Genomic DNA, 26928 nt, shown 5'->3' with positions numbered 1-26928 from the left:
TATGGAAGACAATGTGTGTGGCTGCAAATAAAGAGGAAATGGGGATTTTGGGGTTTAGCATTAAATATTCGGTTCTCAAGTACGACTCCATTTGTTTGTTGGATTTAGCTAGACTGTAGTCCAAAAAAGAGGTCATTGGGCCTTCATCCAGTAAGGCACTTAAACACATTTGTAACTTTAAATCATGAGTGACTGGATTCAAATAATGACGCTAAGTGTTTTGTTTGACTGGCTATCCATTGATTGCTTTTTGGCAGCAGTCTCATTCTTTCTTTCAATGAAGTTAACCAAGAAATTAGAAGCTTTAGTTCACTTGCTTGTTCGGAGAACAATACCAAATACAGGGCTCTGATGATGGAGCTTTGGAAGGCTGAGCAAGATCTATTTTATATTGAAGAAAACACTATTGTACATGAGTTCTGTTAATTGCTGCTTGATTTGAAGATCCTTATGGTTCTCTCAGCTTAGCCTGATCCCATCACATGAAGAAGAATATACTCATTGAAGGTTCTTTTCAAACTCATTTCAGCATTTACTCTCACCTTATCCTTTGAGACTTCCTGTAGACTGTGGATGGCAATCAGTTGTGTTTCTGGCTGCAGGTGTCAATAGTTTGATAACTGGGACCAGAAAGTAATTTTGAGTCAGTGAGTGGATCTTTACAGTTGTAAAAGTAATAGCAAAAATGGGCTTTCTGTAGAAGAGTTTGCCATCCTGCCTCAGCCATGTTACAGATCGTTTGTGGAGAGGAGAGGGGTTGTGGAGAGGAGAGATAAGTTATCTATCTCAGCTCATACAGCAGAGCTTCATGGAGATGAGCAGCTATCTCCTATGTTACCGGAAGGGTCATGTAGCTTTGTTCCAGAGCTCACCATAATGCTGAAACAAGTTGCTTTCAGCCCCTGAGCTCCAGCCAGCTTGTACCCTGATCATCATTCCTATAATATCTCCTTTGGTGATTGTAGGATGCATAATGTAGCTGCTATATTTGTGATGGTCTGCTTGGCTTCTTTCTCTGATATTCCCTCTTTACCTTTCTTTAAACAGCTTTAGTTAATTACCTAAATAGTCCATGTGAATCAGATTAGAGAACTTGAGAATCTTTCCATATGGCAGAATGTCTGCTTATTTTTCAGTAAGATCAGACAGTTTTTCTCTGAATTCTTAATTTTATGCAAAAAGCATTCACTTTCCTTTTAGGCTAAAGTGTTACGGTTCCACAGCTGTTGTTGAGTATATACTGCTTTGTATCTCTTTGCTGCTCCTCAGCAGCCCAGCATTGCCTTCTACACATGTATATAGGTTGGAGCACCAGACAAGGTGCAAGACCCTCATTATAGAAGCAGAGTAAAATCAAAGGATTCATTTTCTTTGCAGTATACATTGCTGGTGAAGAAACAAAAGTTTATTAGATCTCTTTCTATTTTGAGAGAGATGCAGAAAAAACAATACAGAGCAAGTAAAAGCACTTACATCGGCAGCACATTAGAATGTTTTGTGTGTGACTTAACACATCTTTGCTATTTTTACCATTTCTGGTTCTGAAGCTGAGAATCAAAAAAAAAAAAAAAAAAACAGTGTCCTAAAGTTTCATTGCAGGAAACTGATTTCATGACTCCATATATTTCCTGTGATTATCCCCATTATTCTGACAGAAGTGTACTTCTTGACAGAAACTACTCATGGCTGTCTTAAGGATGAGCAGGAAATGAAGACGTGGTGTTTGGTCTCAGACACCAAGATATCAATTAAAAGGCAGGAACCCTTGTGGGAAATTCATCCCAGAGGAAACTTGGAAATGCTGTAATAGCCAATTTCTGTTGCAGATTTCCTGAGGAGAATCATTTCTGTTTAGATAGGGAAGATGGTTTCATTAGAAAGCTGAAGAATGATTGCAAAGAAAGTTTCCCATGAGAAGGTCACATTTACCTCTTTAAAATTAAACACATCATTAAAAGGTCTTGGCTGAATCAAGGCTAAGGGAACTCAGATCAGTTACTCCACTTTCACACCTGAATACTTATGAAGCAAAATGTGTGAGGCTTCTGAAGCTTTATTCTTAATTTCTGCTTTCAGTGGACTGGTTTGCAGATAACTGAATTCCTTTTTCTCCCAAGATTAATTTTTTTAAGATGTGGTAGCATCCTAACTGGGGAAGAAAAAAACCCCCATGCTTATTAATGCATTGAAGTGTTTGCCAAAAGTGTTTTCTTAGACAGACGAATGGGAAGATACAGGACCTAGAGAAGCTGTGCTCACTGAATGTGTTTGCCAAATGAGTAAAATAAGTATATTTGGAAGACAAGGGGGATAGTGCTAAGTGCATTATTGGCCTGACTGGGGACATAGCGCAGACAATAATGACAACCTGTCAAGAATGGAAGGTAGAGGGGCTTTTGGAACTTTATTATGGAGTTGAAGTTGTGTAAAATCATGGCTATTTTAGTCAGCATCTCAGTCATTCTGGACAATCTGGATACCTACCTGCTTCATCGGGCTGTTTTCAGATAGTTTATAAATGTCTGCCAAAGTTGAAAGTTGAAAAGGATTCATTTGTTTGGAAGATTGTACAGTCCCAGATTGTGTGAATTCCTGGGGGTTTTCAAAAGCTGGCTGGAAAAAAAGCTAAGCTCATAGCTGACCCTGCTTTTCAGCAGGAGACTGGGCTATGGCCCTTCAGCTGAGGTCCTTTCCAGCCTGAATAAACCTGGGATCCTTATGTTTTGTCTATGTGCAGGGTGAATAAAATTCTTGGCCATGGGTACTCTTCTTTAAAACAATCTAAGGTCAAAGAAGGAACTCTAAAATTGTGACAAGTGAAATAGAATCATCTGTATCTGTACGCAGAGAGCTAAACAAGTGCCTTTTCTTAAAACGTTTAGCTGTGCACTGGATCTGTTGAAATGTAGCCTATGAAATAATTGATGAAACTACACCAGCACTAAGCCAGAAGATTCAAGTTAGTTTTTTAATCAGAGCTGGGAAGCATTTAAACTGAAGAGTATAGAGGAACTAATATAATTGGGTAGTCAGATTTTAGGACATTCGCAGAGGACTCCACGAGGGAAGCTAAATTTTCTCGCAATTGCTTGCTTGCATTTGGACATAGCCAGAATCCCTGCTCAGTTGGGGAAACTGGCTTGGGGGAAAGAAAAAAGAAATAGACCCGACCCCCCCCCCCCCCCCCCCCCCCGAAAGTTCTGAAAAAGCATCTTTGGATAAACTTGTTATTTATGGAAAATTGACTTTTATGTTTGGTTGGTTGTGGAGGTGGAATGTAATGGCAGACATTTCCAGAGTAAGTTGCCATTTAGATTCTGGACAGTAGATCAGCTGTTCAGTCCCACTTCTGCACATCAAATTTGTGCTAAAGGGGGCAGTCAATGTCATAAGCCACTCTGGGCTCTTATGTAGAAGAAATGACAGTGGAAAATATTTTTCCTTTACCCCCCACTCCCTTTCCCATCATGCTGACTGCTGAGAGGTTTTTAAAAGCCTATCACCATCATAAGCACATGGTTGGGTTTTACCTTTATCAGACACAGAGGAGGCAGGCCAGCCTTTTGAAACTTCTCAGCAGTCAGCAAGAATAAAGTGGGCATCACAGTGGCAGGAGTAATTTTCAGCTTCCTGACAACAATTGGCAGAATGCTGGGAAAAGCTATTAAAAATGAGGTTCAATCACCAAAGCCTGTTTTGGCCTATATTTAATGAGATGTGTCAGCTAGAATTTACAGTAAGTGGCTAATTGTTAATAATAGGCCTGCCTAAGATACTGTGACTTCAGCAGATCTGCACAATACAACCCCATGTACTTGCTGGGTTTTTCTTTATTGGGTATCACAGGTCAACTTACCACTGTAGTGAAAGAACAGGATGTGATGGGAACAAAGGCATTGTTAACTTTATAAAAGTTTATTATATATTATTGAACATGTATATAGGTAAATTACAACAAATAATTTAAAAATTAAAAAGTCTGTGAAATGTGACCCTCAATGTAAGTGAAATTTCATCTCCCTTCCTAAGTGTGCTCAGGAGCAAGGCAACTGGTCAGTGGTGAGCAATGTTTGCGTTTAAGGCACTGTGCTGCTTGGTTGCAAAGCTTGCATTGTTGCTCTGGCGAGTTACTACGTTTCTTTGTGCTTTAGTTTTTTATATGTAGAAGGAAATGACACTTCCTTCTTTAGCAGAAGTGCATACGCACACTGAAATGACTGTGAGGGATAGTCTTAAGATCCTATAAAAAGGATTTATGACATAATGACTTAATATGAACAAATCTGAAACCTCACTTTCTTAATCTTTTGAATACTAAGGTTTGGAAGTCAGCTATTTCTATTAAATTAAACCACACTCAAGCTTCTGAAAAACATATAAGAACATTTTTTTTCCAATGTGTTTGTAGCTTGCTTGAAACTTTTAAAGTATGACTTTGGCCCTTTGAGTGCATTTGGCCAGTGCTCAGTGCTCTGACATCCCACTGTAATGTGTGGCTGTACAGGTAGCCAGGACTACTATACTAAAGCCATCTCCTGACTGTGCCATATTCTTAGGGAAGTTGCTGCCTGAGATATTTAACACTTCAAGTTTGCTTCTAGAAGGTATTCAGAGTTTTGCTTTGCTTCTGCCCTTGTCTAGTTCAGTAGAGTTTTCAGGGATGCATGATATCTTTCATTAAACTAATAGCTGAAGAAAACAGAAAAACTTTAAGACAACGTTTTAAATCGGGCCTTGTTTTAATCCCTTCACCATCACATAAAAAGGTGCTATTGTTTCTGGCTTTGCTTCTTGACGATCATTTTCCTCATATGAAAAAAGAAACCACATATAAAGTTTATCTACTTCCCAATTTTTCTTTAGCAGTGAACAAAACCTTTCCTCATGTTTCCAAATTGCATTCTGAGGGTGTAGGGTAGCTTCTACAATCCTGTACGTTGTAAGGAAATATAGTGTAAATGATCAAACACAAGTAACAAAAATTGATTGGAAAAAACAGAACTGTTTGTTCAAGTGGTTATAAAACTGGTAGGAACTTTTCTTTAACAGTACCTGGTGGAACAAGGCAGGCACCCATCCTAGCAGTGCATACACTGAACAGGCACCCAAACATTAAGGATGCTACAAAATCATCAACCATGTTAATGGGCTTATGGTGGGTGTGCCTGCCAAATAAATGGCTTCCATTGGAAAGTGAGCTTGGAGGATGGATAGCACATCCTTATGGAGAACTGCACATTGGAATGGATCTTCTTAGTTGAGCATGAGTTCCAATATTTCAGTAGTTTTGTTTGTATAAAAGGGATTATTCTTGGTAGATTGGGTAATTTTTTAGCAATGAGCTTTTATCCCTTCTTTCCACCTTCTTTAGCTGCCAGTTTCCTCTTGAAGATTTTATAAACGTATGAAATGCAGAAGAAAGGAAAAAGTAAAACTTAGAAATTGAAACTAAAGAGAAGGTGCCCAGCCTTGGAGCCAGTCTCCCCAGGTCTTATCTTTCAGCTGCTCTCACCAAGTATAAATAACTTCTCTCTTTCTGCTGATTTCTCAGAGTGTAATGAAGTAGGGTACAGGTGCCTTGTCTTGGTCTACGGAATAAAGTAAGAGACACAGAAGCAGTGCTCCTTCTGTATCTGTTACTCTCATTGCATGTGACAGATCCTGAGGAGTTTTTAATACTTTATTTACTTCCTTAATTTTAATTCTTTCTTACCACAGACACCACTTTTTCTCCCCTTTTCCCTCCTGTAAGGAAAAAAATAAAAACCAAACAAACAAAAAAGGAAGATTTTGAAAACATCTGAGTAAAATAATCAACCATCCTCCAGGTTTACAATGATAAAAGCAAATCTGGTTTCTTAGACTATCAACTTGGGTTTGTGCATTGAGCATTTAATTCCTTATTATGGAAACAAATGGTTAGTCGTTCGTGCACCACCTGTCTTTACAAATTAGTCATTTTATGAGTGTTGTTAGAGGAAATATCCAGGAATTCCTTGCTATCCTTCTGAAAGCATCATTTTCAGCTTCATAATTAATTATTTAAAATGGAAATAAAGTTTGCTACCTTCTCTATTTGCTTTGATATTTTGCTATTTAAAATATTAAATCAAGTAAATTGTTTGCTTTCTAAACTATTTCTTTTTCTTTTCCTTCTTTAAATGTTTAAAAGTATTGTAGGGTTCTTTGTATGCTTGCTGGGTGAGAAAGGTCTACACGAAGGCTCTCACTGACGTAAAGTTTTCCTATCATAAATATCCTCTTGGGAATCTGATGAGCTGCTTAACTCCAAGAGCAGCCAAATGAAATGAATCTAACAAAGATAATGGTAGTCCTAGAGAGTTATGCGTTTGTCACCTAGCAACTTTTAATGCAGGTAGACGAATGTTCCTCAGGGATCTCAGGACTTCTAGACCCTAATAATGAGAATTATTTTTCAGAAGATCTTTAGTTGCAGTAGACTAAGTTACTGGCCACGTTAGCAGTCAGTACAGCATCACATCACATGGTGGTGGACTAAGCAAATGCATTTGAAATGCATTTAAATGGTGTTGCTGGAACAAAGGTTATATTGGCAGTGTTTTGGTAAATTGTAATTTCTGTGATAGAATATTTTTAGTTTGTTTCCTGGCAAGCTGTGTTATAGCATGTCCTCTCTGCATTGGTGACTAAGCTCATATTGGTTTTTAATTGGAAAGATGCTCTAATGATGCATATGGTGGACATATACATGGTGTCCTTATGGCATAGGGATGAGTCAAGAATCATCAGTACTAGGTGATGATAGTCTTCTGAGTTTTCCTTGTCAATTTTTGTCTCGAAGGAGGCAATAACATGTACTATTCATATAGAAAAAATACTTAAATAGAGAGCTTAGATGATTTTTCTTTTTAATTAGGACTGTTTTAGTATGGAAGATAATGTAAATGACGTCTACTTAAAAGAAAAGATAGTGATTCTCCTTGAATAGTGTTTTGAAAATGTGTAATCCTTGTATTGCCATCTAGTCATGTGAAATTGGGGTGCACTTTTGTTCTAAACTGCTGTGAAGTTGTGGAGGATATCTGGCTAATTTCCAAGTCAAGCATGATTACAATGCTGTGCCTTCAACAAATTTCACAGAACTAATTTAGCCTTCAAAAGCGTGAGAGGTTAAAGCTGGGTCAACTGACATCCTCCTTGTGCAACAGCATGTCTTCAGTTAATTATGTTGCATCTAAATGTGAGTTCTGTGTTGTCATACTAAACTAAGCCTAAAATACTATAGAAGAAAAAATGTAACTGATGAAGATGAATGCACAGACTGCCAGCATGGCTTAGTTAATAGCTTCTTCAAATGTATTAGCAAGGAGTTTCAGCTCAGAGCCCATTGTCCAGTGCTGCAGCAGATCTGTCTTACGAGCCAAATCATACCAAGTGTTAATAGATAATGATGTTTTTCAGGCTAACCCTTGCTGACACATGTATGAAACCATTAGAATGTATCAGTCAATTCAGCTTGAGTTAGACTTCTAACAATAAGTGTCTGCAGAATTACATTTGTTATTTTACCACATCAAATAGATTATAGTGGGAATCATAGAGCTTTTTGTTAGCAATTAATCTAGTACATAGACAGTTCTAAACTATAACAATGCCACATCATTTAGACATTGTTGAGCACTCTAGAAGTAGAAGGTTATGTAATAAATTACATCTAGGTGATGTAAGGAAGGGTGTAGGAAAATAACAATATAGGTAACACTATATAGTTGTATATGTAGTGTGTATAAAGACTTTTACTCTAGACAAATCTTGTGGCACTACTGGTTTCTTCTTCATATGAATCCTCATATTGCAAATCCTTTTATGCTCATACTAATCTGAAAGTGCATAAACACAGCAGTGTCTACTCAAAAGCTTCAGATTAACTGATCTCTCTGCTCCTGTTTGTTCTTTAGGAAATATGCTTACAGCAATCATTAGGTGCTTGTTCAGGTTTGTGTGTGAAATCCTTTCATACCAATAAAAGGGCCTGTAAGCCCTGCACAATTTCTAGTTATGTAATTGTGTCACTCATCATCTGTTTTTCTACCTGAAAATGAGATTTGCAACCTCATTGAAGCATAGCTGCGCACCGTGGGATATGACTCCTGCACAGTTAATCCTATAATTCTACCTTTCTGTGTTTGCCATCCTGGCTAAATCTGTACCCTACCTACCTTATTGCCAGCAGTGGTCCTGCTAAGGATCGTTATCCATCTTTGTTTTTCAGTTGTGCAGTATCATCCCAATGTCAGCCAGATGAGCGCAGCTTCATGCTAGAGAAGTATCTGGAGGAAGCACTGCAAGGAAACAGCAACTACAGTTTGTCACCTGCAGACACACTGGACTAATTTGCATTGATAAGACGAGATGAATATGATCCAGAGGCCTGAGAATTTTCCAGCTATATTTTTCTGCTGTGAAGAGCTAGACGTTTCTTCTCATGGCTTCAGATACTCCTGGTTAGAGCCCCATACACAAAGCCGCTTGCCTGCCACAGCCCTGTTCACAAAGAAGGTGAATTTTTAGATACAAGGAAAAGTAAAAAAACCCAACAACCTGATGCTGAGAAGTCCCAGAATATGACTGAGGACTCTTTAAAAACCTGGGGTGTCAGACAAATCTGCATAGAATGTACTCTGGGAATGAAATTCATTCTGGGCATTCTGGGAATGAAATCCAAAAGACCTCTTTAGCAGTGGTTCCATGGTTGCCTTCACAACATGTTGTTCATGTTATCCAGTGAGACAATAATGACGTCGTGGCAGAAACAAATGCCTGGTTTAGCAAGTACCTAATCTGTAAATAACAGCTTTTGCAAGTTATTCTCAGACAATTTGAATAACTGAGCAGTTTCCTGCAATATGAGGAATTCTGGAATTAGTTTCATCCTAAATCACTTCGCTGTGATAGATATGTTTTATTTTAAAGATGATTGACAATAGATTGCTTTAGCTTAATGATGTAAAATACAGTGATATTTTATTCTTTTAGATTGTAAAGTGTGCATTAATATTTTACTTGCTTTTAAAATCCTGGAGCATCTCCTGTGCAGAACAATCCAAAGCTACCTCCAGAAACTGAAACATAGTAATTTCACTGGGACACTTATGGAGTATTGTGGCATAATTATCCTATGTGGTGTAACACATAGAAAACTTAAAAGTTTTCTCGTAAGTTTTTTTTTTGCTGTGCTAAGTCAGTTATTTTAAGGTTGTTTTGGATCCTACCTTTTCTTTTTGGGTTGTTCAGGTGTACTAACATTATTTGTTAGGGTAGGCGGTTACAGAATTGACAAAGAAAGCCAAACACGAAAAGCAAGAACTATCAGAGGCTACTGCATAGCTGCCCCTAGTTTCACAAAAAATCAACGAAATAGGGAATGAAATATATCAAACTTGTTAATTTGTTTTGGCGAGTGTTATGTGGAAATACATCTTGTAAAATATGTATTTGCTGGGTCTTCCCCACTTTTCTCGGTGATGAAGAACATCACACATAGAATTAAAAGTTTAGAAAACAGAAGGTTTTGGATGAACACAATTTAAAATTATGTCCCTGCCATAGTTTATACATATATAAATACACATTATGTCCGTATAGAATTCTCTAGGTCTTGAGCCTCTGGTTACAATTCTATTTTACTTCTATTTCATACCATTCATTTATGTTAAGAGCTTCTACTTGAAAAAGTGCATTTTTAACTTTTATTTTCATATAAGGCTCATGTGTTGGACTTTTCTGTTTCACTTCTTCAGATCTCTCCAAGGGCACCACCTGGAAATGGTCAATGTGCTCGAGTTAAAAAAAAAATGTTAAGAAATGTACAAGTTCTGGGAAGATGTTCCAATAGGCTGAGCTGCTTCTACCATGTGGCATCCATATGAATGGCTGAAGTGCTGTTCAGTGGATTTTAATACAGTATTTGACCTTCCTAACTGAATAAACAATTCTGTGGTAGGCATCCCAAAATACACAGCTGGGACAGCTTGAGTGATACATGGCAATGGGGGACATAAAAGCAAATCATGTTTTATGGCAAGGCCATGCAGATTATAGCAATGTTTCAGTGATAACTGTGCTTATATTAAAATGTGTTTTAAATTCACTTGACCCCTTCCTCCTTTAAAGAGTTGCAAGTAGTCGATTTAATTAGTATTGCTTGGTCTCATACATTTCACTATCAGCAAATGATATTTGTCGAAACTGAGTGGTGCCTCAATATAATATCTATAATTTTCTTATGCATAATTTAATCATAATTAATTCACTGTGTATAAGATGTGTGAAGTCATTCAGTCTGTTTTTCTGTTATAAGGTACCTGCTCTGTATCATAGAGGTGACCACATATGTTTTTTTGGCTGATATTTTTGCTAAAAATTCAGATTAATTTTTTTTGGTGCTTCAGTCCAAAAATATTCCTGCAAAAAAGTTCTGATAACTCTTTTGACACTTTCAAAACAAAGCTCTTCTTTTGTTCGTTACTTGTTTTTTCTCCAAATATATTTTAATGTTTAGTACTGTTTTACTATTTAAATTTATTCAAATAACTGTTAGAAATATTTGTAGTTTAGGGTGAAATTAAATAGTCATTTTCAAAAGAAAAGTTTGCGTAACAGCTTGGTTCACTGAAAAACATCTGTCTGGATAAACACAAGCTTTTTTGTGAGAAGAACAACAAAAGAAAACCAAACAAAAAACAAACCCTCAAATTTTAGAAGTCATGAACAGTGAAAGAGTAGAACGTTGTACCGGTCTGGTTTGTATCTTTTGAGATATTCCTGAAACCTAGATTAGCTGCCTCAGTGAGTGACACCATGGAATTTCCTATGTTTGCCAATATTTCTTCTACCTGAATCATGGGCTTGAGCCAGTGAGTGAGAAAGTTAAAAACCTGGATAGTTTAGAACAAGAGCCTGCTTTGCTGTGGTAGCAGGAGCTGTGTTAACAAGCCACACAGATGCTGAATTAATGAGTGTGTTAAATAAGCAGAAAGGTGGTGGGAGTGGTTCTGCCTCTGTTCAGGAAGAAGAGGGCCCTGGGAAAGACAGAGAGATGTGGCTGTGCCTGACTGTGTCACTGGTAGGTGGTATTACTTGGCATGGAGTAATTTACTAGCATGTAAACGTGGTTTTTTTTTTTTTAATGTTTTGTTAAAAATCTTATTCTTAATTGATTTTCATGTTGCAGTGAGTGTAGTTTGGAGATTATTTAGGACGCTGATGAAATAAATCAAAACTCTAAAATGATTCTCAATAGAAAAACCAAGGGCTGAATGAGCCTTAAAATCAAAACAATACAACTAATCCTAATTGAACTTTGTTATGCAGGGAGCTCTAATAGATTTTAAGAAGAAATCTTGCTGAGGAAAGTAGGGATGGCAAAGTTGCATTTGCTACTGGAAGGGAAGATGTTGAAATAGGCACTGTATGATGTGAAAGCTCCTGCTAACCTCCAGGAGGTCTTCACCCAGGTGATGAATCTGAAGATGTGACTGGCTACCCAAATCCATAATATAGGACTTGGGACCTGTAAGAAAGCGTCTCTCTTCTTCTGACCAATAGTCTGTACCACAAATTGATGTGTATGACTGAGTCAGGTGTCTGCTCATATAACTACCATATGACTACAAAATGAGTGCAGATTTGAAATTTGAGTAGTATTTTTAGTGAAAATTTTTTTGGGTTTGTTTTGTTTTGCTTTGCTTTGCTTTGCTTTGCTTTGTTTGTTTGTGGGGTTTTGGGTTTTTTCTTGTGTCAGAGCTCAGAAACATGGCAGCACAAATCCAAGAAGTCATTGGATGGGGGTGGTCTCCTGGTCAAACACATCATCTATGACTGTAAATTTTTTTTTATTTTGATTTGTTACATAAAGGTGTTTTGTGGCTTTTTGTGTTGTGGTTGGGTTTTGGTGTTTCTTGTTTGGGGTTGTTTGGGGTGTTCTGGTTTGATGTGTTTTTTTTAAATGGGAGGAAAGAATGAACAGCACAGAGGCAGAATAAATGGTAGAAGGAAGACACAACCGCGTTTTCGATGGTAGCATTGCTTTATGGTCAGGATAAAATGCATAGTCTATAATCACGGTAATTATTTAAACCAAAAAGAAAGAAATTTTGCCTTAAGCGACAGGCAAGGGATTTCTACCAAAGCGTTCATATTTTGTAAGCTCTTTGAATTGATGTCACTTGGAAATTTATTTGGCTACCACAAGTGATGAGTGAAGCATGGAATATTTAGTCTGTATTTCCTGAGAAGGTCTTTCCAGGCAGGGAAAGGGCTTTCAGCCATCCAAAGAAGGGATGCAATTTAAAAAACAAACAAAGTATCAGAGCTTGGGAAGTGTTTGGTTTGATTTGTACACTGTAGTTCCAAATAAAAGACAAAGAAAGGCTTTCTTTTTAATATTGCTGCTTTGTCTCTTTACAGAGCAAATAGATTCATAGAAGAACAATATTTGTATCAACAGCAGGCATTAAATAACCTTAAATAGTACTATGTTTCATGTTTTGAATAAGGAAATACAGGTTGGGGTCCTTGACTTTGTTCATAAGTACAGTATTGATGTGGCCAATTGCACAGTTAGTTACCCGTTTGCTAGTTTCCTCTTAATTCATAATAGGACAATACTGCCATTAAGCTTATGCTATTGCAAGGCACCAAATACTTTTGCAGAATAGTTATTAGATTCAGGAGATTCACCTGACTAAAATCCAACCTGGCTGAAATCCAAACAGACTGAAACTGGCTGAGCTTCCCACATGTCTTTCCTAAGAACATGCCTTTTGATGTGAAATAATTATCTGTTTACTTCAAGACTATAGGACAGCTTCTCTCAGATTATATAAAACCATTACTGCAAAATTCATATTCTGCTGTAGAAGAAGTCATCTGAATGAGTGCTTAGAAAGAAGCACAGAGATTAAAGGATTTGGGATACCATCTCTGTAAACTATAATTTAGAGAGCTGCAAGCTGTGTTCTGTAATCAGTGAAATTATAGGCACACAATTACTGTTTTCTTTATTAAAGTTTATATTTCAGTGTACTGTTGCAAATCCATATTGTTCTCCAAATAATATCAACAACTCATCCAACCCATTGGTATTCATCAGGACAGTGTTCAAATTCAGTACTGTTGAGGTCTTATGGCAGGTTTGTCTGGAAAGACATGAGGACAGGAGTCTTGCAATGTGAGAGTATATGATGTATGCTGGCAAGTGCACAGAACCAGCTGTGAAGTCACAGCAAAAGTGGGACAGTGAGGAAATGCCATTATAATGTCTGGTGGCTATGAATTCAAACCATCGCGGTAGAATGTGCAGATACTTACTCTTCAGTTCGGCTTGCAGGCATGCATCTCCATCCAGGTCTGCCTGAAATGGTTGAATATATTTGTTTTCATAGCACAGGTGAGGAAAGTGCTTTAATCTGCTGTAATCAGTGCCAGCTTCCTTAGCTTAAACCATCTTCAGTGGTGCACTATAAGAACTATGTGGAGGAAAAATGTTATTGGACATGGCTAATTATCACAGCCTTCTGCTGCCTCTTCAAAATTGCCTGCAAGTCTTGGTATGGTTGTGCTCCATAATGGGTTTCCACCAAAGTAAACTTTGCAGACACGGGGACTTGAACTTGTTTGAACTGGCTGACTTAACCAAAAGTAAATTAACAAGTTATTCTGCTACAAACTGGAAGCAAGTATCTTTGCTCCAGATACACCTGAAACAGCAGTTCTGTGCACAACCTGAGGAATCATATTCCTAAGAAAACTTCTTGAAGGTCAAAATCTATGTATCTCAAGCCTTAATATCCAGCACTGTCTCCCTCAGACTTCTCACAGAAGTCACTCTAGGTGACACTAAATAGTGTGCTACCTTTGAGAGAACTTAGCAAAATCAGACAGGTTTTGTAATCATTGTCACGGGCATTCCTTCAGTACTGGCTAAGAGATAAGGTCTGAGGCACTTCTGGAAATTTGTTACAAGACGTCCTGAGTTGAGCAACCAATAAACAAGACACTTGAGGTTAATGAATGCTTCTAAATGCTGGTGGTTTGTATCCTCCGGAAAGAGGGCTATGCCTGCCAAAGACTGAGGCAGCTCTGGGATGCCTGGCATGCACAGCATATGTAGTGTTTCCTACGAATGATGCACACCAGCAACTTGGACTAATGCTGCTTTTACCAAATGCCTATGTGGTTTGATTTTGTTAGCTGCAGTCTTTTAGAAATGCTTTTGAAATCCTCATCTACAGGAGTCAGTTTGTGCTTTCAATTTCTTCCGCATACATTAGTCACTAGGTTGTTACTTTAAATTTCCAACCAGGCGGCTTGCATTCATATGTAAACTAAATTAGGGGCTGAGGCATGAGAACATACCACTTCTTTTTGCATTGAACTTTCAGGCCTGAGAAATCCTAACGTGAACAAGAATATCTCGGAAGTGCTCCTAACTGCACCCGCTGGGAGAATGGTTAATCGGAGATTGAATCAGCAATAAGTTCTTCTGCTATCAGCCTTTGCTTTAGAAGACTTATTTTAACAGGCTGGTGGCAGAGTTCCAAACATAGTTAAAATCTAAGATATATATAAATATAAAAAAATGCTACAGGCTTAAGGAATCCTAGAAAAAATCCCAGTGAGTTCACCAGTTTTATTGTCATTCTGCCCTCCAACTCCAAATAACCATTTTCTCTTTAGAAAAATGTGCTTCTGCTATGATGCAAATGAAATAGATGTTTGCAGTGTTAGATAGTACTTATCAGTTGGCATACAGTGGGGAGCTTCTAGCTTTTGAATAACAGCAGTAACAATACTTAGTGTTGCAGCAAACCGCTCACTGAAGGACTGTTACAAATGCAGAGTTTGAAATAAAGGGAAGAAGGAAATGCAGATGTGAGTTAAAAAAATGGCTAGGTTTGCTGTCCTGTCAAGTTTTGCATTCCTGAGTAGGAATAGCTTGGTTTTGCATAACATCAACTTGAAAAGTATGCATTTAGGCAAGTTTTGAGATTTTGAATGTACTGATCAAATGCTAGGGTCTGTTAACTTGTTCCTGGTTTTGCTAAGGTATATTGATTTCTTTGGAAAGTGTGTTTATATTTAGATGTTTTATTGTCGTATCCCAGCAAAAGTTGTCTGTTATTATTCTTTGTACTTAATTCTACTTGCAGTTGGCACGTTGGTGTTTCTACATAGGCTGGAGGAAGATCTAAATGAGGCTCCCAGAAACGATTAATTTGGACTGTTTACCTAAATTGTGCGAATGGACTGATCCCAACAGTCCTGTATCCTAGGATTTAGGTGTGTTTCTCTACAGTGCCCCTTGTTTTCTTAAGGCTAAACACAGCCAATGTGAATGAAACATGGCTGATATTTCATTTCATAACAATGCATTTCTCAAGTTCTCATTTTCTGCTTTGAAATAAGTTTCCGTTTTTTCTCATCTTCTTTCATGAAAATTTTCAGATGATAATATTTACAAGAATACCATCTGGACTTGTTAAATTATATTTTTGATTGGTGTCAGAGGCATTTTAAAAGATTAGTGTGTCAGTCATGGTGCTTGCTTTCTGGTTACAGCAAACGTCTGTGCTTTGATTGTGTGCTTGTGAAATCTTGTTTGGTTTATCCTGTGCCTGGAGGACATTCCCAAGAGCAAGCAGAAGTGTCGAAAGCTGAGACTGTGGCCTTAATTTAATGTCCTTCTCAAGCCATGTCCTTAAAAGTGGTTCTCAGGCTTTTTTGTTTTGTTCCTTGGTTTGGTTGTTTCCTTCTCAACAGCATTTCTTTTGCTCCTTGGTGGGTTTTTCTTTAGCTGTAGCTTACTATCTGTCTTGTTCCTAATAAGGTACCGTCTTTCGTATTTGACTTTATGAAACTAGTCTCGGCTACTCTGTAGCATATGAGGAATGCAAATATTCCCATTCCCCACATGTAAAATTCTGTGCACAGGTTGACATCAAATGCACAGGAGAGTCATAAAATAACTGACTCTCTTGTGGATATGTAACAATTCAGAAGCATATGCGTATACTATGATCTTTGGCTGCCTGCGTTTGTCAGAATGGAGATAGTTCAAGCTTGTTCCACTGTGACTGTTTTTAGGTAGAGAGGCAAATAGAATGACTTTTTCTACAAACAGCATTAGAAAATATGCTCAATTCTGGTGGTATCAAAGGTTATTGTAATGTATCTTTTTCTCTTCAGTTAAAACAATTTGAGGAATGGAGAAAATGCTACACTATGAAGAGATTTAATCTTGAGATAACTTACTTACAATATATAATTTCTCCATGAGTGAAAAATCATTTCAATCCAGCAGAAAATAGTGAAAAAAAGAGTCATTGAGAGCTGAAACTAAACTGATTCACGTTGGGTGCTAAATATAAAATATCTAAGGGGGAGTGGGTTATTAAATGTTGGAAGAGGCAGTTGAAGCTCTGGGGCGTGGTGGATTCTCCATTGATATTTCCAAAGCAAGATTTTCAATCTTGCTTTAATCACATCCAAGTTATTTGGCTCAGTGCAGGAATAACTGTGTAATATTTAATGGTCTGTGGTGTAGACGAGGCCAGCATGTGTGATCTGATGGTTTCTTCTGGCTTTAAATTCTGTGAATGAGAGTTGTAAAAAATCTATAGCTTCAAGTCCCTGTATATCAAAATAAGGTAACTTCCTATTCTGTGTTTGGTTCACATTTGAAATGGCTTTGAAAGCCCTCCTCTACAGGGGCAGCACTGCTCTCAGATTGATGTATCTATCTAAAAGATGTGTATTAAACACAGAAGTAGCCTGAGGTCAGTAGCTTTTGATATTTCTTTTACACCCTGGTGGTCTGTACAGGAGGCATCTGAGACCGTAATAGACTTAACAGGCTTGACCCAAGCATGAAATGTGATTTCTGGCACCAAAGGCTTATTAGCCAGTGGATCATATAGTTATAAACCTTTTTGTTTACTGCTTGTTAACCCATTTGTGAGATAAGAGGAGTTTGTGGTTTTTATCCCCAATACGGTCTCTGTATAATCAGAGGGCATGAAACTAATACATATATTTACAAATATAGAAGAAGCCTTGGTATATTAGCTTAAAATCATGCAGCTTGTAAGGGTGGCTGATCCTTCTCCATTCTTTGCATCAAGAAAACAATCAGGGAAGTTAAAATGGAAATACACCCCTTTTTACTAAACAGCACGTTGTTTGTCACTAAAGTTAAAACAGAGTGGCTCAAGAGATGCCATCACGCAGGTTAAAACTGCTGTGAATTGTTTTTAAGTTTCTCCTCCTGTTTTATCCTACTTGGAGGTTAGAAAAGGCAAGCTGTGAAATAACATTCCTATGGCTACATTTTAACAGCACTTTCTCACCCATTAGCATGGCTTACTTGTTAGCTTACTAGGAACGGTAACGCTGACATTACTCTATTATTATGGCTCTATTGCTGTAGTTATGATAATATAGTTCATGTGAACATACTATTCTGAATTATGAAAATGAATTCTGAATCCTTCCTAAAAGGAAACTGCCAGTATTAGTGATTTGGTATGTATGATTACTCCCATTTCGTCATGAAAGTGTTTTGCTGTGTGATAAGTTTACCATACTTTTACTTTTGTTGGACATCCTCATCATTTCAGTACAGATGTGTTGTCCAAACAAAACATGAAGAACTATTCCAATTTGTCTAGGGTTTTCAGGTACTTATCTGATGTACCATTATTTGTTGGAGCTAGTGCAAGGAGGGAGGAAAGCAACAGTACAATTGTCTAATGCATCCTAGGTAGTTTAATTTTGAGGTGCATACGCTACATCATTAAATATTAGAATCAGACATCTGAGCCTGGGAAATCCTGTAGGAAACTGAATTGTGAAATTAATTCTGCAAAGTGTAGATGGGGGGTTATTGTATGTCCTGTATGAGCACAGGAGAGAGATATTAGAAGGTTAATCATGTTCTGAAGATGCTCACCACATTCATTCTGCAGAGCTCTGATCTTCTGTGCTACTTTGATCTGTGGGCCTTGGACTAAAAGGCGAGAATTCTGCATGCAGATGTAAACTGAGTTAGGGTTATATTCAAGTTAAGTTTACAATTGAGACATATTGTAAATATCTTTTTACAATTTCTAATCAGAAGAAAAAAAACTAATTATATATACTGTCAGACTGGGAGAATAAGCTTCTACTTTATCCCACTGCATGCTTTCCCATAGGGTTACTTTTTGACTTTGGAAGTGGATAGTTTAATCTGCGGACAGATAGCAATTATAATGATGGGATTGTGCTAGGGATATGTGACCACTAGAGAATCTGGTTTATGAATTAATGTCATGTAAGCAACTTTATGTTGGTATTTATTTCTGGGATAAGCATCAAGTCTTGGTTTAAACTAATAATCTGGAGAGAAAATTCTACCTACATCCTTACTAAATTCTTGAAAATTCAAATGGCCCCTAATAGAATGGTCTTTAGCCACTTTTAGGTTTTCGATATGTTTTATGTTACTAACTTTCTCACACTGAATGGAATAGGCATGCTGACAAAATAATTGGTAGTAATTGTTGTACCGGTGTCAGTTTTAATAAACTATTCAAGTAGAAAATATTTTACAAATCCAGCTATTTCCTGTGTGTTGCCAGAAAAAAACTTTCACATCCTTCAGCGCGTGGATCTTAACGCTTGTATTTTTCTTTCATGCTATATTTTTTTTCTCTTGTTAATAATAGAGCTGTCATTTCTAATAAAATATGAAACAACCATCCAGGGAAATAACACTGGTGATATATAGAGCAGGCTGAAACACTAGACTGAGTGAACACAAATGCTCAATAGCTCAGAATATAATTCTGTCATTAAACTGAACCTGTAGAGGGACTAGGACTGAATGCCCTGGGGTGAAAATGCTTTGCACCTAGGAGACTGATTCAGCTTCAGTTGAGACTGTTCAGGTCACTGGAGTTAGATCAGGTTCTTAGAGCTGAGTCCTGCAGTGAAGGAAGAAGTGCTGTCAACAACTGGGCAGACTGACTGGAGGCAGAGGCTGTAGAAACATGCATCAAAGGTGCATCATCGTCTCTGCAAAAGATTTCCTTTATTTGTCACCCATCTTATTGAAGAAAAGGATGTCAAGTCCAATCAGAAAATTTGCACACAAAGGGATCACAGGTAGCTCAACAGATCTTTAGTTTTATTAGGATCCTAGGCAATGGGAACAGTGCAGTATAGGGAACCCATTCTCCCTCCTCTGCTTGAAATGGATGTATGTAGGAAAGATTTCCTTTGCATGTAGATCTGAGGACTGTGTTTTCTCTTCCTTTCAGCACTCCTTAGTAAGTCCAGTAACTCGAGATATACACTGTCAGTCACTTGGCAGATTGTTTCTCCTCTCTGTGTTTGTTTCCTCCTTTCCAAAAATGGAAATGCATATGTTTCTTTTCTGTCTTTACAAAACACTGTGACAGTTCTGCATGGACAGTGCATTAGGAGACTTCAGTATCACTGTTATTGTAAACAATGTTGTTTCTTTGTCCCCAGATACAGAAGGCAGGTATTTTTTTGGGTATTCCAAGTGGATAAGAAAAGTAAAGCTGCCTATTTAAATGATAATTATGCACTTCTCATCCTCCAAATAACAGCTAAAATGGCTGTGTTTTTCTCATTGAGCAGTCTGGTTGGCTAATGGACGATGTCTATTTGCAGTTACAGCTATTGCAGTGTTGACAATTAAGCATATACGTGGAACAGGATAATCAGTATGAATGCGGTTTTATCACCAATGTTAATTATCTAATATTTTCCAGCTTACAATAATGTGAAAATTCCTTAGGCATAAATGAAAATGAACTCATCAGTTACAATTTTTCTCAAGATAATGGCTGTCAGAACATTTGCTGCCCCACAAAAAATGGAAGCAAGAGAAAAATTAACAAAATTGACAACTTAGTTGTTCAGGCTCTATAGTATATAACTGTAGTCATGTATTACATGATGTGCATTCTCATTTCCTCATGGGGGGAAATTTCCAAGTCGGTGACTGGAATTACTTATACAAATCTTTCTTTTCAAGAGGTTTGTATGTGCAGCCATTTCTAAAATTTCTAAAGAAAACACTTTTAAATCAGCAGAACAAACCCTGGTCTTGTACATAGGTTGTGAATGAGAGCAGAATTGATCTAAAAGCTGTTGTTTACTTTAATAATTCTCAGAAATGCACTACATCAGTGCCTGGGAGACTGTGTGCTGCTTTGTGCAGAAACAAGGCAAATACTCTCTGGCATGCCTCCTTTATATTCCTGAACAACTTGCCCTTTTCATCTTATTTCTTCTCAGCTGAAGACTAATCTCAGTTACAATCATTCCAATCAGACATTCTCAAATGACCTTTAAATACTGAGGAGAGCTGCTGGAGGTTATTTGTTAAACTCCATCCTCCAAACTTGAGTAAGCATCCTAAGTTAACAGGGAGTGAGAGAAACCATGAATAAGCAACAATTTTCAGGAAAACTAATCTTGGCAGTTTTACATGCCTTGCCATCAATTTTCATTTTGAAGTTTATCTTCAAATGGGAAGTGGAAGAAACCAAATTACTCTTGCGGAAAAAAAAAAAAAAAAAAAAAAATATTTGGTAGTAGCAATGACTTTTTGCATTTCAAAAACTGGGGGACACAACTATGGGCTTGCTGAGATCCAAAGGGAAGTGTAGGCATATATACACTATGTTGCATGATATAAATATTTGGATCTTAATTTTCTGTCCATAGCTAATCTTCTTTAAGTATTTAGGGTTTTGAGCAAACTGCAGGAAATGGGCTTGCTGTCAATAAAAGCCCCAGGCAGTGAGCTTTTTCTGCTCCTGAAACTCATTTTAGGAACCTATACCACAGGTACAGGTCTTGCATTCACTGTGTGCCACAAGTTGAAATATCTTAAATATCTGAAATATGTTCTTTCTGTTGCAGAAGAGGTTTAAGATCATATCAAGTTTGTGGCAGAATGAAAGTAAGCTGCTTCCTCTTGGTCTTCTGTGATAAGTCACATGTCAGGTTTAGCTCCGTTAATGACTGATGTAGAAATTTCTGCGCCCTTCTGTGTATTTGCAGAAAAAAGTCATTAAATCCGATACCTGAAATAAGGCAAGTTAAAGCCGCTCTCAGCTATTTGCCAGCAATGTCAGCTGTTAATGTAGGTCATTATACCACTCTTTTGCATGTGACCAAACTAAAACAGAAAGCATATTAGCAGTTACATATTCTATGGCTTCCTTTGGCCTTCAAGCTCACAAAACTTGCTGGACTGTGTTCTCTGCCTTGTAGGTTAAGGGGTTGAGGTTTATTGAAACGTTTCTTTATACTGACCTTGTACTTTAAAAATTAGTATGTTTCTATTCTACTCAACATCAGGAGTTCTTTGTCTGTGCTCTGTTTTTCTCCAACTGATTTTGGTCTAACACAATACTGAACTAAAAGAAATGTGTAACTCTTTCTTCTCTGAGCAAGCTAATCAGCTTGTTAGATATCTTCATTTACATAGCTGGAAGCCCATTTAAGCTCTAGGGGGCTAGGATTTCAAAGTGTCAGTGTTCAGTTTGCAAGTGCAGTAACTTCTTGCACATTTGCCACAGTAGTAACCTGTTAGATACCTGTATGTTTTCAGCATCGTCGCAAAATAAAAATGGAGGTGCGGTTGAAGGAATTATGCTGTTATTAATCATTACATTCCTGACTGTAAGTTGTGGAAGGTGAGACCCTGCACAGTAGGAGGGCATGGGTTTTATGCATCTTGCCACCAATCCTGGTCTCTGGAAGTTAATGTGTTATCTTCACTAGAGGAATACCAGCATGTGTTAAAGCTCACCAAGGAAATCTCATTTCCTTGCCATGGAAATAGATGCTGCTGCCTAACATAGTTTGAAGATCCTAATTTTAATGGAGATTCTGTCAGTGTGTTATGGAATTACATGGCTTTGTCAGAGCTCTGGTGCTAAGATTGCCTGACACGTGAAAATGGAGAGTTGATGAAGGCATTCCTTGCAGTGTCTCTCATCATAAAGCTTGATTGTTTTAATTCCTTTAATCAAAAGTTTTAATCAGGTTATCATGTGGCTACACTGTGGCTGTAATTGCATATATGGATTTATGTGCAGAACATCAGAAATCTTGCAACAAACCCAACAATTAAAAACCTTTCTTTTCACAGAGAAATAATTTTCTAGCTTTCTGCTATTACACAATTGAAAGTAATTGCCTGTCAGTGGGAATCTGCTTAGGAAACATTGCTCCAGAATTCTAGGGAAAGAAAGAGGAAAAAATTGCAGGTTGCATTAAGTACAGAAAACCAACAAGTCAGGCAGAGCTCTAACTTAAAAATGTTACAAACTTCCAAATGAATCTTCTGATTGCCTACATATGTTATGTTGTGGCTTTAATTACATTGTGTGATAAAAACCCAGTATATTGTGTTTGTTTTTTTGTATACTAACAAAACCGAGGAATTCTTTCTCATAACGTCTAGATCTTTACCGTCAGGCATTTCTGCACATTCCACAAGATTGTGTTCCATTCTCTTATGTTGAATACAATTGTACTTATATGTGTGATAATTAGGTTTGTTCAACACTTCTAAGTGTCTGCCAAAACTACATATTGCCTTCCAAGAATGGGATGTTTTGGCCCATAATCTTTTTCCTTTCCCTTACCTCATTCCACATAATATAAAGAAAATCCAGTATAGTCTTCTGATATTTATTCAATTTTCTGTTAAAAAAAAAAAGGAAGAACCATACTCCCGAACTTGTTTCTACTATAAACCAGTATTAACGGTTTAGCTGAAAGACAGCACACTCTGAGTAAAATTCTCATTTGAAAATGTCATGTAAATTGAGTCATCTATTGGACATGAAACAGACTTAATAATCTAGTTGATCTTCCTGTAAATATAGGCTTATTCCCCACAGAACATTTTCTCGTGTTTTATGTATCACACCTTTAAATACCTCAGACAGTGGACCACACTTCCCTTGGAGACTAATTTACAGGCTTAAATATTTAGTGAAAAAGGTCAGCTGTGGTTATAAATTGTTCTTAGTATTACTTGTACTGTGATAGGCAATAGGGTTTGTTGTGCTAGTCAATGTTAAAAAATATAACAAAGAGATAGTCCTTTGTTTCCCTGAGACAAATGACCTCTGTAAATCATCAGCTTTTCTCAGCATTAGGGCTGGTGCTGAGAAACAGAAGCGCTATACTGGAAAGACTGCATCAGACTCTCTCTGGGTCTGTCTTGCTACTGTGAGTGAAGAAGTTCTGCCTTCTCTGTTGTATCGGGTGCTGCCTGCAGCTAGTGCTTCAGTTTGCCACACCAACTTTGCCACGCGATAAAGTTACAGTTGGTTAGGGCTGTGCAGCTGTATGCAAGCTTTTCAGGGTTCTGCCACTGTTTTGAATTGTTTTCTCCCCAGTATATGGAAGTGTCTTTTTCTAGTCTCTCTAGTATCTCCAGTTTCTACTAGTATCACAGCTACTAGTGATAAAAATATTCCTTGAATCTTAAAAAATTAAATGGATAAATAAAAAAATCATAACTATCTATACATTTGAACAGTGCCAGGTACCTTATAGCACCATTTCTGCTTGCGTCCTATGGGCAATGATGTCATAAAAATTTACTTTGCATAGTACTAAGCAAAATTATTAAGCTTGGAGAGGTTCTGATTTTCATCACAGTGTCAGTAGGATAATTATAGGACATGATGGTAAAATGAAGGTAAATATGGTTTGTATTGATAATTTAGTATGATTTTATCAAGATAAATAGTAAACCGTTAGTGTTATAAAGTGAGTTGCAGTTTTTATCAGAACCCACAAAGTTCAAAGGAATTTAATCCCTGTTGATTTCTTTGTAGGTAGATTGGCATTTCTTCTGTACAAAGATCTGTCCCTTAAAGCGCAGAATTTTTCATTAAATCACGGTAAAAGTACTGAACAAAAGTTGTTTGGACTGTATTCTTTGAGAAGCAGTTCCTTAATCGCTTTTTGTGTTTTCAGCTCATGTTTTAGTCAGCAAAACAAATACACTGCTCAATGTTGTAGGCAATGATAACACCAGGTAAACACAGGAAATGCTTTTATTAATATGATCTAAGCATTTAATTGCCTTCCTTGTACTTTAATCTTATTTTTACACATTGAAGCAGTGCATGTTGTACGTTTCTGATCCTCAAAGGACAGCTTTTCATATGACATTGTAGAGTAAGACATTATCACCAAAAACCTGACAGGCCTGTTGCTTGTCAGCTGAGGGGCTGGAAAGTTTGTTATAATTATGAAGGAAATGTACAAAAGATCATGCTTTGCAAAAGGCAATGCTGAATACCATTTTATAATTAAAGGGGTAAAGTCAAGATGTGCCATAAATGCTGGGTTCCTATGAGAAATGAAGTGTCAGCATTCAATAAGCCCCAAAGCAGAGTTCAGTCTCCACATGATACATTTACAATCAGGTTAAAATTAAAGAAACAAAGCTTTGAATTCTGAATGATAAAAGGACTACAATTAAGAAACTTAATCCCACATCTTAGGAGCCATGTTTATGATAAACCAATTATCTAGAGCAACAGTTCTTGTGTTGTTCAGTTTAAATTTTCCTGATTAGAACATCTCTGTATGTGCACATGTGAAGGAACATAAACTGAACTAAGAAGGGAAACTTGTTTTTTTTTTCCTAGCTATTTTAGTTTCTTCTCTTAAGGGAGGTGATACAATGCCTGGAGCCTCCAGTTCGAAATTAGTTTTTTCTTGTTTAAATATGAATAGCTAGGATTGCAGGCAGTTTAGATTTCACATCTAGTTTCACTCATGCTTAGTATGTTACTCTCAATCTTTTTCTCTTTTTATGCTGGGAATATATCTCCTAATATATTTTAGAGCTACACTTCCATTTTTTTGTGGTAGCAATGTAGCACCATACTAATGTCTGAATTTCAAATGTCTTTGTGAAAGTTTAGTGAGAGTCTTCTATAATACGGAATTCATTCCTTTAACACAGAATATGCTTGGACTTCCTGTCACTCAGTTCTATTTCCATAAATATGGCTAGCATTTACCCCATTTTTCCTTTATTTACTTTTAATACTTCTATTCCTTCTTTTAAAATGTGCTATAAAGCACTTCATGCCATAGAGAACCCAGGAAAAAGACATGAAAGGCATAAATTGTCATTCTGCCATTAGGCTATACAGCTTGCCTTGGGATATGCTGCTGTTTAGGCTGCTAAAACCAACAAACCAGGATACATTGCTGTACCCCTGTATATACTCTCTCAAAATACTGTTTCATTCTGCATAGCAAGTGGTAAAAGATTAGGTAACATGAATACAGCTACATGCATAAGTCCAGAATTAATATGCCATTATGCAGAAAAGTGGTTAAGTAACTAATAATTTTTCCCTCACTCCTTCAAACTTTAATGAAACAAAGTATGAGTTTCAAACATTGTGAGCATATTTCTTTCAAAACCCAATGCCTTTCCCAATCCTCTAAGCACCATTTTGAGGTCTGTCTTAGAAATACTGTACTAGGTAGCTAAAAAATATTGTAATAGAATGTGCATTATTTATGTCCTTGGCTCTTCATGCATAAATTTCTTCCAAAGGCAATATTGTACAGTACATTTGTTTTAACTAAAATCTGCTACAGGCCAATATCCTAAGTTTAGACAACTGACACTATATTTTGACTGTAACTAATTCATTTGACGTAACAATAAACTTACATTGTCTCAGTACAGGAGCATGTCAGAGAAATTTCTACAAGGCTTCTGATGTGTGAAGCTAAATTACAGAGTGAATTTTGTTTTATCCTTTGCTGGTTTTAACAGACAGTTAAGAATTGGGATCTCCTTTTCCATCTTGAATTTCTCAGGGATTATAGGCTTTAAAAGTAAATATGATGAAGTGCACAGATATCCTTTGAATATTACTCAGTTTCTTTGTAGCATTTGAAGCTGGCAATGAGTTTCCTCGTGTTATTTGTAAGACCGTAGTTCATCCATATATTTTGGACTATTATCTAAATGGTGTTCTACATTAATTTTTTGTCAGCAGATCTGCATCTGGACTCATTGTCTTTTGTAAAAGCAAATTATATGAAAAAATGCAATTTTAGTACCATGTCGTCGTATTCCAGTTTAACTTTCTCAAGGCCAGGAGCCCTATTTCTTCTTTCTGAGTTTCACATGAACAGGGTACTGTTGCTTTCAGAGGAATCACTTGTGAGACACAGTGGTTGAAATCAGGCTTTAGGGTAGAATAATTGACTTGGTAACAATGTAAAACAATAAGCATCTGCTCTGGTCCTTTCTGTGTAGATTTCTATATGATAAGGATGACAGCTTGGGAAAGGTAAAGACGATATTAATATTATTGTGGGTGGGTTTTTTTTTCTGTATGCCTTCTGCTTGGTTTTTGAACTTGAGGGGTCTATTGGGAAATTTAATAACTCTTATCAATTACTCTAATAATAAATTCGTCAAGACACAGCTCTTGCAATACTTCGTTCTTAGTTTTGATTCAATTATTTTGACGTTACTGAAATGAACCTAGAAATGCCTCTCCACTAGGGAATACAAAGGCGAAAAGAACAACATAATAAAGAAGTCATGAAGAAAGCTTTGTGAAGAGCCAAGTGATTCAAGAAACAGACAGGTGGAATGTTTCTTATTTCCTGCTGTCCCATCTCAATATACTTCAGCAAGTGAACCGTATTTTGCCATTAGTATCTTCCATACAACTACAGCAGTTTTGCTCTGATCAGTGATCCTTTGCCTTCAAGGATTTTGAAGAGGGAGTGGGGGAAAGAAAAGCTAAGGATTTCTTCTTCAGGGACAAATAATCTTAAAAAAGGGAGATA

The 26928-nt window shown here is 37.1% G+C and overlaps 1 long non-coding RNA gene across 3 annotated transcripts in view; it reads left to right on the top strand.

The window, feature by feature from the left end:
- Window positions 1-11049: 11049 nt before the first annotated feature.
- Window positions 11050-26928, top strand: part of LOC136019024 (uncharacterized) — a 341700-nt gene continuing 325821 nt past the window's right edge. For 2 of the 3 annotated variants that reach the window (XR_010614707.1, XR_010614708.1), the window contains exon 1: window positions 11051-11107. This is a non-coding gene — a long non-coding RNA (uncharacterized LOC136019024). Of the gene's footprint in view, window positions 11108-26928 lie in introns of all 3 variants that reach the window. The other variant, XR_010614706.1, reaches the window with a different exon arrangement.

This window comes from Lathamus discolor, chromosome 8 (genome assembly GCF_037157495.1).
Source record: "Lathamus discolor isolate bLatDis1 chromosome 8, bLatDis1.hap1, whole genome shotgun sequence".
Classification (NCBI taxonomy): domain Eukaryota; kingdom Metazoa; phylum Chordata; class Aves; order Psittaciformes; family Psittacidae; genus Lathamus; species Lathamus discolor.
The sequence above is the reverse complement of the archived record's forward strand: the minus strand, read 5'-3'. Positions and strand labels throughout refer to the sequence as shown.